Source organism: Nilaparvata lugens, chromosome 7, assembly GCF_014356525.2.
Source record: "Nilaparvata lugens isolate BPH chromosome 7, ASM1435652v1, whole genome shotgun sequence".
Classification (NCBI taxonomy): domain Eukaryota; kingdom Metazoa; phylum Arthropoda; class Insecta; order Hemiptera; family Delphacidae; genus Nilaparvata; species Nilaparvata lugens.
In genome coordinates this window covers 63,256,152-63,267,630 of record NC_052510.1, presented here as the reverse complement: position 1 = coordinate 63,267,630, position 11,479 = coordinate 63,256,152, and the positions used below count along the sequence as shown (strand labels likewise).

Below are 11,479 nucleotides of genomic sequence, written 5' to 3'. Positions count from 1 at the left end.
AGTCTTCTTCTTTCTTTCTCTATTCTAGTCTTCTTTCTTATTCTTCTTTCTTTATTCTTCTTCTTTCTCTAGTCTAGACTTATTTCTTTCTCTAGTCTAGACTTATTTCTTTCTCTATTCTAGTCTTCTTTCTTTCTCTAGTCTAGACTTATTTCTTTCTCTATTCTTCTTTCTTTCTTTATTCTTCTTTCTTTCTCTATCTAGTCTTCTTTCTTCTCTAGTCTAGTCTTCTTTCTTTCTTTCTCTAGTCTAGACTTATTTCTTTCTCTATTCTAGTCTTCTTTCTTTATTCATTCATATATTACTCTGTACACAATGTGGTCAATAAAGACATTATATATATATATATATTTTTTTTTTTTTTTTTTTTATTTCTCCTCTCTATTATTGTAAATTCAGGTTTACAGTGAAACGTCACTGTCGGATAGGCCCACAAAAAAAAACCGGGCACTAACCTCAACGTCCAATACTGGCACCTGGCTCCAAGTGGTCCTGGCCCCCCCCAATGTAGTGAGTGGTCCCACCCACGCGAAAGGGCGCATTGGGCCTAACTGGACCACAAAGAGCCAAGTGACAGTTTTCCCTCCCCAGAAGGGAGAGGGTCAAATCCCCCTCCCCCCGGAAGGGAGAGGGACAGTTCCCCTGAGGGGGCAGAAAAGAGTGGTTCCCCTTCTCAAGGGACAACTCCCCCACTTCTACGAATAGAAGAGGGTGGTGGTGCACCTCCAGAAGAGGAATAAATCATGGTATTGGTAAGTGCATGTCTAGACCATAATAGTGGGTGGGGGGTGAAGGACAATATAAGCTAAGAGTGCTACCACACTAGTGCTGTTGCATCTGTCACTGTATTGCAAATACTAGAAACAATTGAAAATTAATCAGTAACCCCCATTAATTTCAATGGGGGTTGAACCCAAGAATAAAAGTAGAAAGGAAACAAGAAGTGTACTAAGAAGTAAGATAATACAATATGAGAGAAAGAAGAAAAATTGATGTAGATGACAGAGAGGCAAGTGAAATGACTCATGGCCCGGTTGCAAAACAGCCGGTTAAACTTTAACCGTGATTAATTTCATGAGAACCAATCAGAGAAAGCGTTTTTGAAAAGGCAGCTTCTCTGATTGTTTCTCGTGGAATTAATCACCGTTAAAATTCAACTGGCTGTTGTGCAACCGGCACACTAAGTCGAGATAATGAGGTTAGTAAGGATTACATGGTAAGGGGGGTGGAGGGAGACAAGTGAAATGGTTTGAACCGTTCTTGGTTTAAACCGTACGTACCTATATATAGTGAGGTCCACGTTACAATGGCAGTGGATAAAGATAGAAGAATAGCGATGCCGATTCTCTGCATTAATTAATTAATTATATTTCTACACTAACAAAAACATAAATTGGCATCGTTGTGGATCTAGAAAAGGATAGTACCACCGGCTTTGTCGAATGATGGACAAGGATAGCAAAACCAAAGTTGATCAAATACTGTCATAACGTGGACCTCACTATAGTTGGGCATAGTGGTTAGAGAAACAATAATACAATGAGAGACAATGCCGGTTGCATAAAATCAAATTGAAATTTTAATCGTGATTGATACAAGAGGCAATCAGAGAAGCTTTCCTATATAAGAGAGGCCTTCTCTGATTGGTTCTCGTGTAATTAATCACGGTTAAAATTTAACGTGATTAATACAAGAGGCAATCAGAGAAGGCCTTTCTTATATAAGAGAGGCCTTCTCTGATTGGTTCTTGTGTAATTAATCACGGTTAAAATTTAAAACCGGCTTTTGTGCAACCGGCACACAGAATAAATTATAGATAATGGGAGAATAAGGAACCGACAAATCATTAACTAGAAGTATAAACTTGAGAATCTTGGTGAATGTGAAATAAGGTAAAGAAAATAATGATTGATTTGTAAAAGGAATGTAAATTAACATTTGAAAATGGCTTGAAATTTAGATTTAGAATGATGATGGGAAGAATGATGATGATTTGGAAGAATGATGATGGGATGTAAGTGGATATAATTTAGATTAAAGTGGGATATAAATAATAGAAATGAAAAATCTCAGTACCATTTTTGAATTATTTTATCACTACATGTTTCTACATTCATGACATTTTCGAATGATTTGAAGTAAATAAATTTCTACTTATTTACTAAAGTAGATTTTTATTTACTTCAATTCACTTGAAAATGGCATGAATGTTGAAGCATGTTGTGATAAAATAATTCAATAAGGGCAATGAGATTTTTCATTTCTATTTATATTACAAGTAGCCCTAAACAGAAAAGAGACTTGAAGTGGGATTATTATAATTATTGAGTGGCATTTTAATTATTATTAAGTGGGATTTTAATTAGTATTGAGAGAGAAGACGGCTCTTCAAATAGTCAAAGATTCCGGTTACATTCAAGATTGGGAACCTTATTTTGATATAATTTAGATTTAGGGGTTTACAATATTTGAGAGTAATGAATTTAAAAATTGAGGGAAATATGAATTTATACGGTAATATGGTCAGAAACGGTAAAACAATATGAGATAAGTGGACCTAAAGCTTCAAGTGGGATTATTATATTATTGAGTGGCATTTTAATTATTATTAAATGGGATTTCTATTATTATTGAGATTAAAATTTTCTTAGCAGAGACAGTTTTTAAATATTTAGGTTACTCTGAAGATTAGGAACTTAATTTTGATATTAATTTCGATCTAGGGGTTTACAATTTGAAAGTGATGAAATTAATTGAGGGAAAGATTTTTATATGAAATGTGGTCAGAAATAGTAAAACAATTGAGGAATTGATAATGACAGTATGATGGAAGGTAAGTGGACCTAAAGCTTCAAGTGGTATTATTATATTATAATATTGAGTGGCATTTCAATTATTATTAAGTGGGGTTTCAATTATTAATAAGTGAGACTAAAATTATTCTTAGCACAGACGGCTCTTAAATATTTAGGTTACTCTGAAGATTAGGAACTTAATTTTGATATTAATTTAGATTTAGGGGTTAACAAATTCGAGATAAATGAATGAACTGATAAATTGAGGAAAAGATTAGTTTAGATTTAAGGTGGTCACAAACAGTAAAACAATTGAGGTAAGTGGACCTAAAGCTTCAAGTGGGATTATTATATTATTGAGTGGCATTTTAATTATTATTAAGTGAGATTTCTATTATTATTATTATTGAGATTAAAATTTTCTTAGCAGAGACGGCTCTTAAATATTCAGGTTACTCTGAAGATTAGGAACTTAATTTTGATATTAATTTAGATTTAGGGGTTAACAATTCGAGAGTAATGAATGAACTGATAAATTGAGGGAAAGATTAGTTTTTATTTAAGGTGGTCAGAAATAGTAAAACAATTGAGGAATTGATAATGATAGTTTTTGGAATGATGTAATATGATGGATGATGCCCACACGAGCTCTAGGCTTGTGCGTGGGTGGGTAATAGATTGGATAATGATGAGAGATGAGTGGACCTACAGGTCAAGGTGGGTTTCGAACCATCGGGAAGCCAAGAAGTAAGTTGGAAATGAAATTGAGAAAAAAGAAAGATGAAATAAAGTGAATTGAAGTTAGAAATATGAATGGATGGTGCAATGAGAAGGAAGGAAGTACATACAAATTACACTGACAATGTACAAACTTATTACAATAGAAATGATTGAAAATAGTTCACTAACAATATTTTGAGAGATGCAACAACACACAACAAACATAACAAAACAATATACAAATGATGATGACAATGATTTCCTCCTGAAAAAAAACCAAACAGTGTGGCAGCACCCAGAAAAATCTAATCACAAAACAATACATAAATTAGAAATTCTAGTAAAAAAAAAGATTGGGATAGTTTCGAAGAAATAAAAAGAAAACCCCAAACTAAATTGAAATAAAATCGGGGACAGTTTTGAAGAAATTAAAAGAAACAAACTAAACAAAACATCCCTTATCGACATATACTTCGATATTGAATTTGAACTGAAGGTTCACCTCCAAAGCAACAAAAAAAATAAAGAACTGAAAAAAATGAAGAGTTTTAAGTTCCATAAAACAAAATGTAATAAACTAAAAACAAACTCTCTCGACTTGAGTTCGAACTGAAGGTTCTCCTCCAAAGCAACTGAAATAAATAAACTGCAATTTGAAAGTAAAAAAGCTGAAAAAAAACTTGAGGGGTAATGGTCTAGACATGCATTTACCAATTCCACACAAGTCGCCCAGGACCGAACTGAACAGTTCAACAAGACATCAACTGTACAAATAGGTGGTGAAGAACAAAGATTGAAATTTAGGATATAATTTGAATTTAAATAGATTGAGAAAAGTTAATTTAAAATCAGTATTCAATAATTATCAATATTCAGTGAATATTAATAATTCATAGAAGAAAATTAGAAAGTTTTAGAGAAGATTGAATTAAAAATAAAACTGGAGAGTTTAGAACAAAAACTTGAACTGTTAAAATCGGTCGAGAGCTGACTTTTACCTTGATTGAAGTTCTGCGTAGGCCGTCCGTCCCTCCAGCTGCTTCCGATGCCTGAAAGGACCCCCCACCCCATAGGCATATAAATTATTTACAGCAAAACAAGCAAAATATGAATCAATTCAAAGTCACTTGAGAATGAAAGTAAATTCGAGTCATTTCACTATCACTTCTCATCAATAATTCACTGTTATGCACTTTTCAATGTCAATGTTTGTAGTTTTCACATAACTCACGATACCTGAAAATACCCCAAATAGGACACCCACCCCATAGGCATTTATTATTTACACCAAAACATACACAACAACATCACAAACAAATAAAATATGAAACAATAATTCAACGTCTTTTGAGAATGAAAGTAAATTCGAGTCCTTTCACTATCACTTTACATCAATAATATTCATTGTTATGTACTTTTCAATGTAAATGTTTTTTAGTTTTCACTTTAAACTCTTACACTAGAGTCCCTCTATTTTGTAAAAATGTATCTTCTTTGCTGCATCTTCTTTCTATCTTCCTTCTTCTTCCCACTGTTCCGTTTAAGCAGGCCATCCTTTGGCGTTGTCTGTCTCTCTCTCTCTCCTCCATGTCCTATAAGAAATACAATACAAACTACCATTAAAATCATAACAAAATAGTAAGCTTTAGCCACATTAGATAAATGACAAACAGTACAGGGGACGTTTATCAACCAGCTGCATGAGAGCCAAGCCACATGAGGCGTTTTAGAGACGACAGGGCAGGAAGCTCTCCGATTGGCTGATCATCTGATTCCCGAACGCCAACCCAATCTGAGAGCTTCCTTCAATGCCGACGCGTCTGAAAAATGCCTCATGTAGCTTGGCCTTAAGGTCCCAACTATACTGGCAACATATGCACTGAATTTATTTAGCGCATCTTCAGAAAATGCATGGCCTCTTACGGAGAGCGTTTATTTCGCTTTTTGACCGAGCGAAGTGAGGTCTAAGATTCAAGTCGACGGTTTGGCATTTCTCTTAATGTTTAAAATATGTTGCGCATTTACGGCGAAACGCGGTAATAGATTTTCATGAAATTTGACAGGTATGTTCCTTTTTAAATTGCGCGCGTCGACGTATATACAAGGTTTTTGGAAATTTTGCATTTCAAGGATAATGTAAAAGGGAAAAGGAGCCTCCTTCATACGCCAATATTAGAGTATAAATCAGACTATAGAATTATTCATCATAAATCAGCTGACAAGTGATTACACAGATGTGTGTAGAAGCCAGTCTATTGCTGTATTTCCATAAGGTCTATAGTTTCAATCAAAGAGATTAAAGAGGTATGCATCTTTAAGCTGGGTTTACACCAAAGATATTAACAAAATGTTAATGTAACAAATTAACAAAAAATCTTAATCCTTATAGATTCTATAAGATTGAACGGAAGTTGACAAACACATATGTTCATCATGTGTATGATAAGTTATGTTCAATCTAATATAATCTAAAAGTTGTATGATAAGTTATGTTCAATCTAATATAATCTAAAGAGTTGTTAACATTTTTTAAATAAATTTGGTCTAATCGCAGCTTTAAGGTCTTTGGTTTCAATATTTTGTTCTGCAGTCATGGTATTATTATGCATGCCCATCAGTATCAGTATTCTCACATTCGAAAAAACTAATTTAATAGGTGAATAAAAATAAACAAATGAACTAAATAATGCTGGAGAAATAATTATAATATTTTTGATTCTAAAAACTATTTCATCAGATAGAAAGATCATCACGGAACTGGATGAATACAAATATGGAATACAAATTCAAACGTGAACTGAGTTTGTTAACATTTAAAAAACAGTTGACATCTGGTACTTGTGGATGAGAATACTGCGTGAGGTCTACTGTTCACAGAACTACAAGTATAATTTCTTGTTTAATAAGACATAATTGATTATTTTAAACAATAATGAACAGTTAATATTACATCAATAAACCTGTATCAGCTACCGTCTATAGAAGGCATTGACAAGACAGATTGATTATTTTAAACAATAATGAACAGTTAATATTGCATCAATAAACCTGTATCAGCTACCGTCTATAGAAGGCATTGACAAGATTGATTGATTGATTGAGTACTTTATTTATGTAGATTACAATATATACTGGCTTATACACTTGTATACAATAGCTTACAATACAGCAAGTTATAGATGAATTTACATAATATAGACTAAGAAAATAACTATTGAACTGTATATTATATGAAAAAGCAATTTGTAATATAATAACTATAGATAATAATCATATTGTTATGCATCTACATAAATTGTCGGAGCTTTGGACATATCAATGCCATTTGTCCATTCTTTGGGAAGAATATTAAAAATATCCTCCCCACTAACTCTCTACCAAATCACAACTCTCTACCAAGACAGAGAGGATCAACAACGTTGTCCTGCTATCTTTATCCACTGCCATTATAACGTGGACCTTTAATAGCCTTATTCTGGTGCCTCATTGGTTTGTTAGATTTGTCAGCTGTTGATTGAAGTTGGCAGTCGCTGTTACAGTGATATTCACTTGAAAATGTCAGCAGATAACATGAATAACAACGTGAGTGCTTTCCATTCACCCATTGCTCACAGTTTAGTAATTATTTATTTACTTATTTCAATGACAATTACAAATCATAATTATAATAAATATAATATGATTGGGAGAAGACAACAGGCATAGCCCATAACTGTCTTCTCCCAAATTTTTACAAATAAAAGTTTCAAAAAAGAATAAAGTTAAGATTTCACTTTCACTTCAAAAAGTCCAATTTCCACTTCAAAACTAATGACAAACTGAAAATTTTGAAATTTTAAAACTGATTAAAAACAATAACATTTCACTCAAATCTCTACAAATTGGAAATTTTTGAGTAATTTTGCAAAATTTTGAGCCAGAAAAGAAACACAACTTCACTATTAGCACAGCTGATAATGGTATTTCTATATTGACACAGAAGCTCAAGTCAGCACCTGATTAACATTGGTTTGCTATCCTTGTCTGTCATTGGACAAGGCAGATAGAACTATCCTTCTCTAGCTGAATGCCAAATTTTAGCCAATGTAGAAATACAGAGTGATCATAAATTTTAATGCACACATTTCACAGGTGAATATAAACATAACGAATAAGGCCCGGTTGCTCAAAAGATGCAACGGTAATATGGGTGATATGGGTCTAAGGGCCAAACCACATGATGCGTTTTCAGTCGAGACGGTAGGGCAAGAAGCTCTCCGAGCTGCTGATTGGGCTGACGTTCGGGAATCAGCTGATAATCAGCCAATCGCAGAGCTTCCTGCCCTGCCGACTCCTCGTCCGTCGCCATTACGAAAACGCTTCATGTGGCTTGGCCCCCAAGATTTGTATTGCATTAGGCCACCAGTAGGTCGCCAGAAAGCAACCATTGTAAAACACGCTGGTACACCAGTGAGACACCAGGACACCACCGCCAAGGGATGACTACCCTAAACTTATGAGTGCAATAATAACCATAGTGAGGTCCACGTTATATTGGCAGTGGAGAAAGATAGGAGAACAGCGTAGCGGATTCTCTGCTTTGCCACTATCTTCTGAAGACAGAAGACATATACCTGATACCGGTGTATTAAAGTTCATTCAAGTTAAAAGTAATAATCAATTCGCCACTAGAATATAATTTTCAATGATTGAATAATCAATTTTCAAATTGATATTATTCAATTAGTTAATTAATTATAATTCTAAATTTAAAAAAAACGATCTGGCAATGTTGCAGAACTGAAAAATAATAGCACTACCTGCTTTCTCGAATAATAGCCTAAAATAGTCTTTTATATAATACAGGATGATTCTTAATTATGGTGAAATAATTTAATACGTGATAGTAGAGGTGAAAATAAGAAAAAAGTCCTTATAAACATATATCTATAGACGCTTCATTAGCGGGCTATACAAGGTGAAAGATTTCGCCCGGAATTCATTACAACTTATGAGTTATTAGTTCTCTCCACATAAAAACAGCAAATTTTTGTGGTGTAATGTACTACATAAGAATACATTTTATTCAACCTTTATTTGAATTTAGTTTCACAGCTTACATGATTCTTTAGAATTAAATTCTCTAAAATTTTTATGCGAAAAAATTATTTGTTTACTGGTCATCAAAGAAAGTTATTGGGCATCAAACGTAGAAGTCTGTGTTTTTCTACTTGGATTTTTGCATATTTCACTTTTTTCTCAAAAACTACTCATACTACAGCTTCCAGACTAGTTTTAATCAATTTTTCAGATATTTGTCCATATGAATCCAGCATAAGTTTTTCAAAAACTAGTCCCAAAAGAATTCAGCAGGGGTTTTTTTCCAGAGGAACTGAATTCCGGGCGAAATCTTTCACCTTGTATAGCTCGCTAATGAAGCGTTTATGGATATATGTTTATGAGGACTTTTTTCTTATTTTTACCTCTACTATCACGTATTAAATTATTTTACCATAATTAAGAATCACCCTGTATATATAAAAGACTATTTTAGGCTACTATTTGAGAAAGCAGGTAGTGCTATTATTTTTCAGTTCTGCAACATTGCCAGATCGTTTTTTAGCTCGCTAATGAAGCGTTTATGGATATAAATGTTTATAATAACTTTTTTAAGGCCACATTCGCAATTGCTACACTAGCAAGAACAATGCATCAGCAGATAGTCTTCTCCGCATACTATGGATACTTTCAGCCTCTTCTTACCTACGGATTACTTTTCTGGGGCACGTCACCGGAAATTATCAGGGTATTCAGAGCACAGAAGAGAGTGATTAGAATAATGCTCAAAAAACCGCCTGGAACTCCATGTAGAGAATTATTCCGATCAACAGGGACGCTCACACTACCTTGCCTGTATATTCTGGAGTCTGTAGCATTTGGTCTCAAGCATGCATCGGCGTGGACAAGAGGTGCTGACCTACATAATTATAACACGCGCTCAAGGAACACCTATCAAATACAACAACATAGGACATCGTTCTACGAGAAAAATCCAATTCACATGAGCCAAAAAATGATCAACTCCATGCCGCACCATCTTAAGGACATTGACAATAGAGTGCAGCTCAAGAAAAAATTGAAGGACTGGCTGGCTGATAAGTGTTTTTATGACATGAATGACTTTTTGTTGTGATTTATTTTTGTAATATGTAATTTCATTTTGTAATATGTGACGATTGCCAAATAACTTTATTGTTGTACATGCAAAGAGTAATAAATTCAAATTCAAATTCTTATTTTTACCTCTACTATCACGTATTAAACTGTTTTACCATAATTAAGAATCACCCTGTATATCAATGGTTTATATATAATATCAATGATAATAGTAAACGCAAATAATTGGAGAGACGGGCGATGGTGGCACCATCTCTGAGTAAAATTGGTAAATTTCAAGCTATAAATAACATGTGTTATTCTAAATACTGGAGATGTCAATCATATGACAATAATTTAAAAATCAGGTTTTATTCAAGTTTTAGAAAAAACAAACAAATACTCGACACTTGTCCAATTACAACGGTTCAGTGAAGGCTTTAATTGGTGCTAATCGTTTCTTATTTTTGGTATATTGTTTACTTGAATGTGAAATTTAAAATTTACATAAATGTATCACTTAATTAGAAAAATCTTGAATAAAAATCTGGTGTGGCGCACTCACACAACTTTCCTTGCCGTTATGAAAATTGATCACCTGACGCTAGTGTTCCCGCGCATCTCAAGTCTACTATTCAAATATTTGAGCCAGCTGGTGACAGGGCAATAACGCTGGAGACACACATGAGGTCTGCTATCTCTTCATAGTGAATGATTTAATAGAATCAACAATAATTTGCAATTATTGAATAATCACATTTTCTCGAATTTAAAGCTTATTTTCAATTTTAGGTGAAAATGTTACTGAACATTAATTGTAGAGATTTTCATGCTCAATCTACTCCACTTGATTTTTTTCGTTTCAATTGTATCTGAAGCCTGATAATTGGGAATCTATCTGCATTGATGGGGCGAAGCTCCTGAAATTTTTACAGATATGGGACTTGTGGCAGTTGATTGAGCTTATCGATGACTATTTTAGGTATGAATTTGATCAAAATCGTTGGAGCCGTTTCCGAGAAAATTGCAAAAAACCCTGTTTTTGACAACATTTTCGCCATTTTGAATTGCATCAGATCGAAATTTGTTCGTGTCGGATACTTATATCGTAAGGACCTTAAGTTCCAAATTTCAAGTCATTCCGTTAATTGGGAGATGAGATATCGTGTACACAGACGCACATACACTCATACACACACACACACATACAGACCAATACCCAAAAACCAGTTTTTTGGACTCAGGGGACCTTGAAACGTATAGAAATTTAGAAATTGGGGTACCTTAATTTTTTTCGGAAAGCAATACTTTCCTTACCTATGGTAATAGGGCAAGGAAAGTAAAAATATTTTGAATGAGAAGTCAGGTTATTATGACATTTCAAATGTAAACAAACACAAAGCAGACAAACTTTTTTTACTGCTTGAAATCACCAATTTCACTCAGAGATGGTGCGCCACCATCATCCGCGTTTACTATAATCAAATACTGCCATTATAACGTGGACCTCACTATGCTTATAGTGCAAATGTACCACTACATATTATAAGAAGTAAATTCATAATTAAAATAAGATGACTTACGGTATCCGCGCAATCCAGTGGTCTGCAACCAGTAAGAACTCGCTTCGCTCGCATTCCAGTGGTCTGCTACCAATGAGAACTCGCTTCGCTCGCCATCCAGTGGTAATCCAGAGGTTTGCAACCATTAAGAACTCTCTTCGCTCGCTGCCGTGTTCTTCTCTCCTCTCCTCTTTCCTTCTCACTCTGCTCACTGCACACAAAAAACAGCCACGTTATAATCCAGTTATAATCCACGTTATAATCCAA

General features: G+C 34.1%; 1 long non-coding RNA gene across 5 annotated transcripts in view; it reads right to left on the bottom strand.

The window, feature by feature from the left end:
- Positions 1–2,526: 2,526 nt before the first annotated feature.
- The window catches only part of LOC120352502, a 30,122-nt gene continuing 21,169 nt past the window's right edge, over positions 2,527–11,479 (bottom strand). For all 5 annotated transcript variants that reach the window (XR_005571884.1, XR_005571883.1, XR_005571881.1 and 2 more), the window contains exons 4-5: positions 11,234–11,423; positions 2,527–5,107 (exon numbers count right to left, since the gene is read on the bottom strand). This is a non-coding gene — a long non-coding RNA (uncharacterized LOC120352502). The remainder of the gene's footprint in view (positions 5,108–11,233; positions 11,424–11,479) is intronic.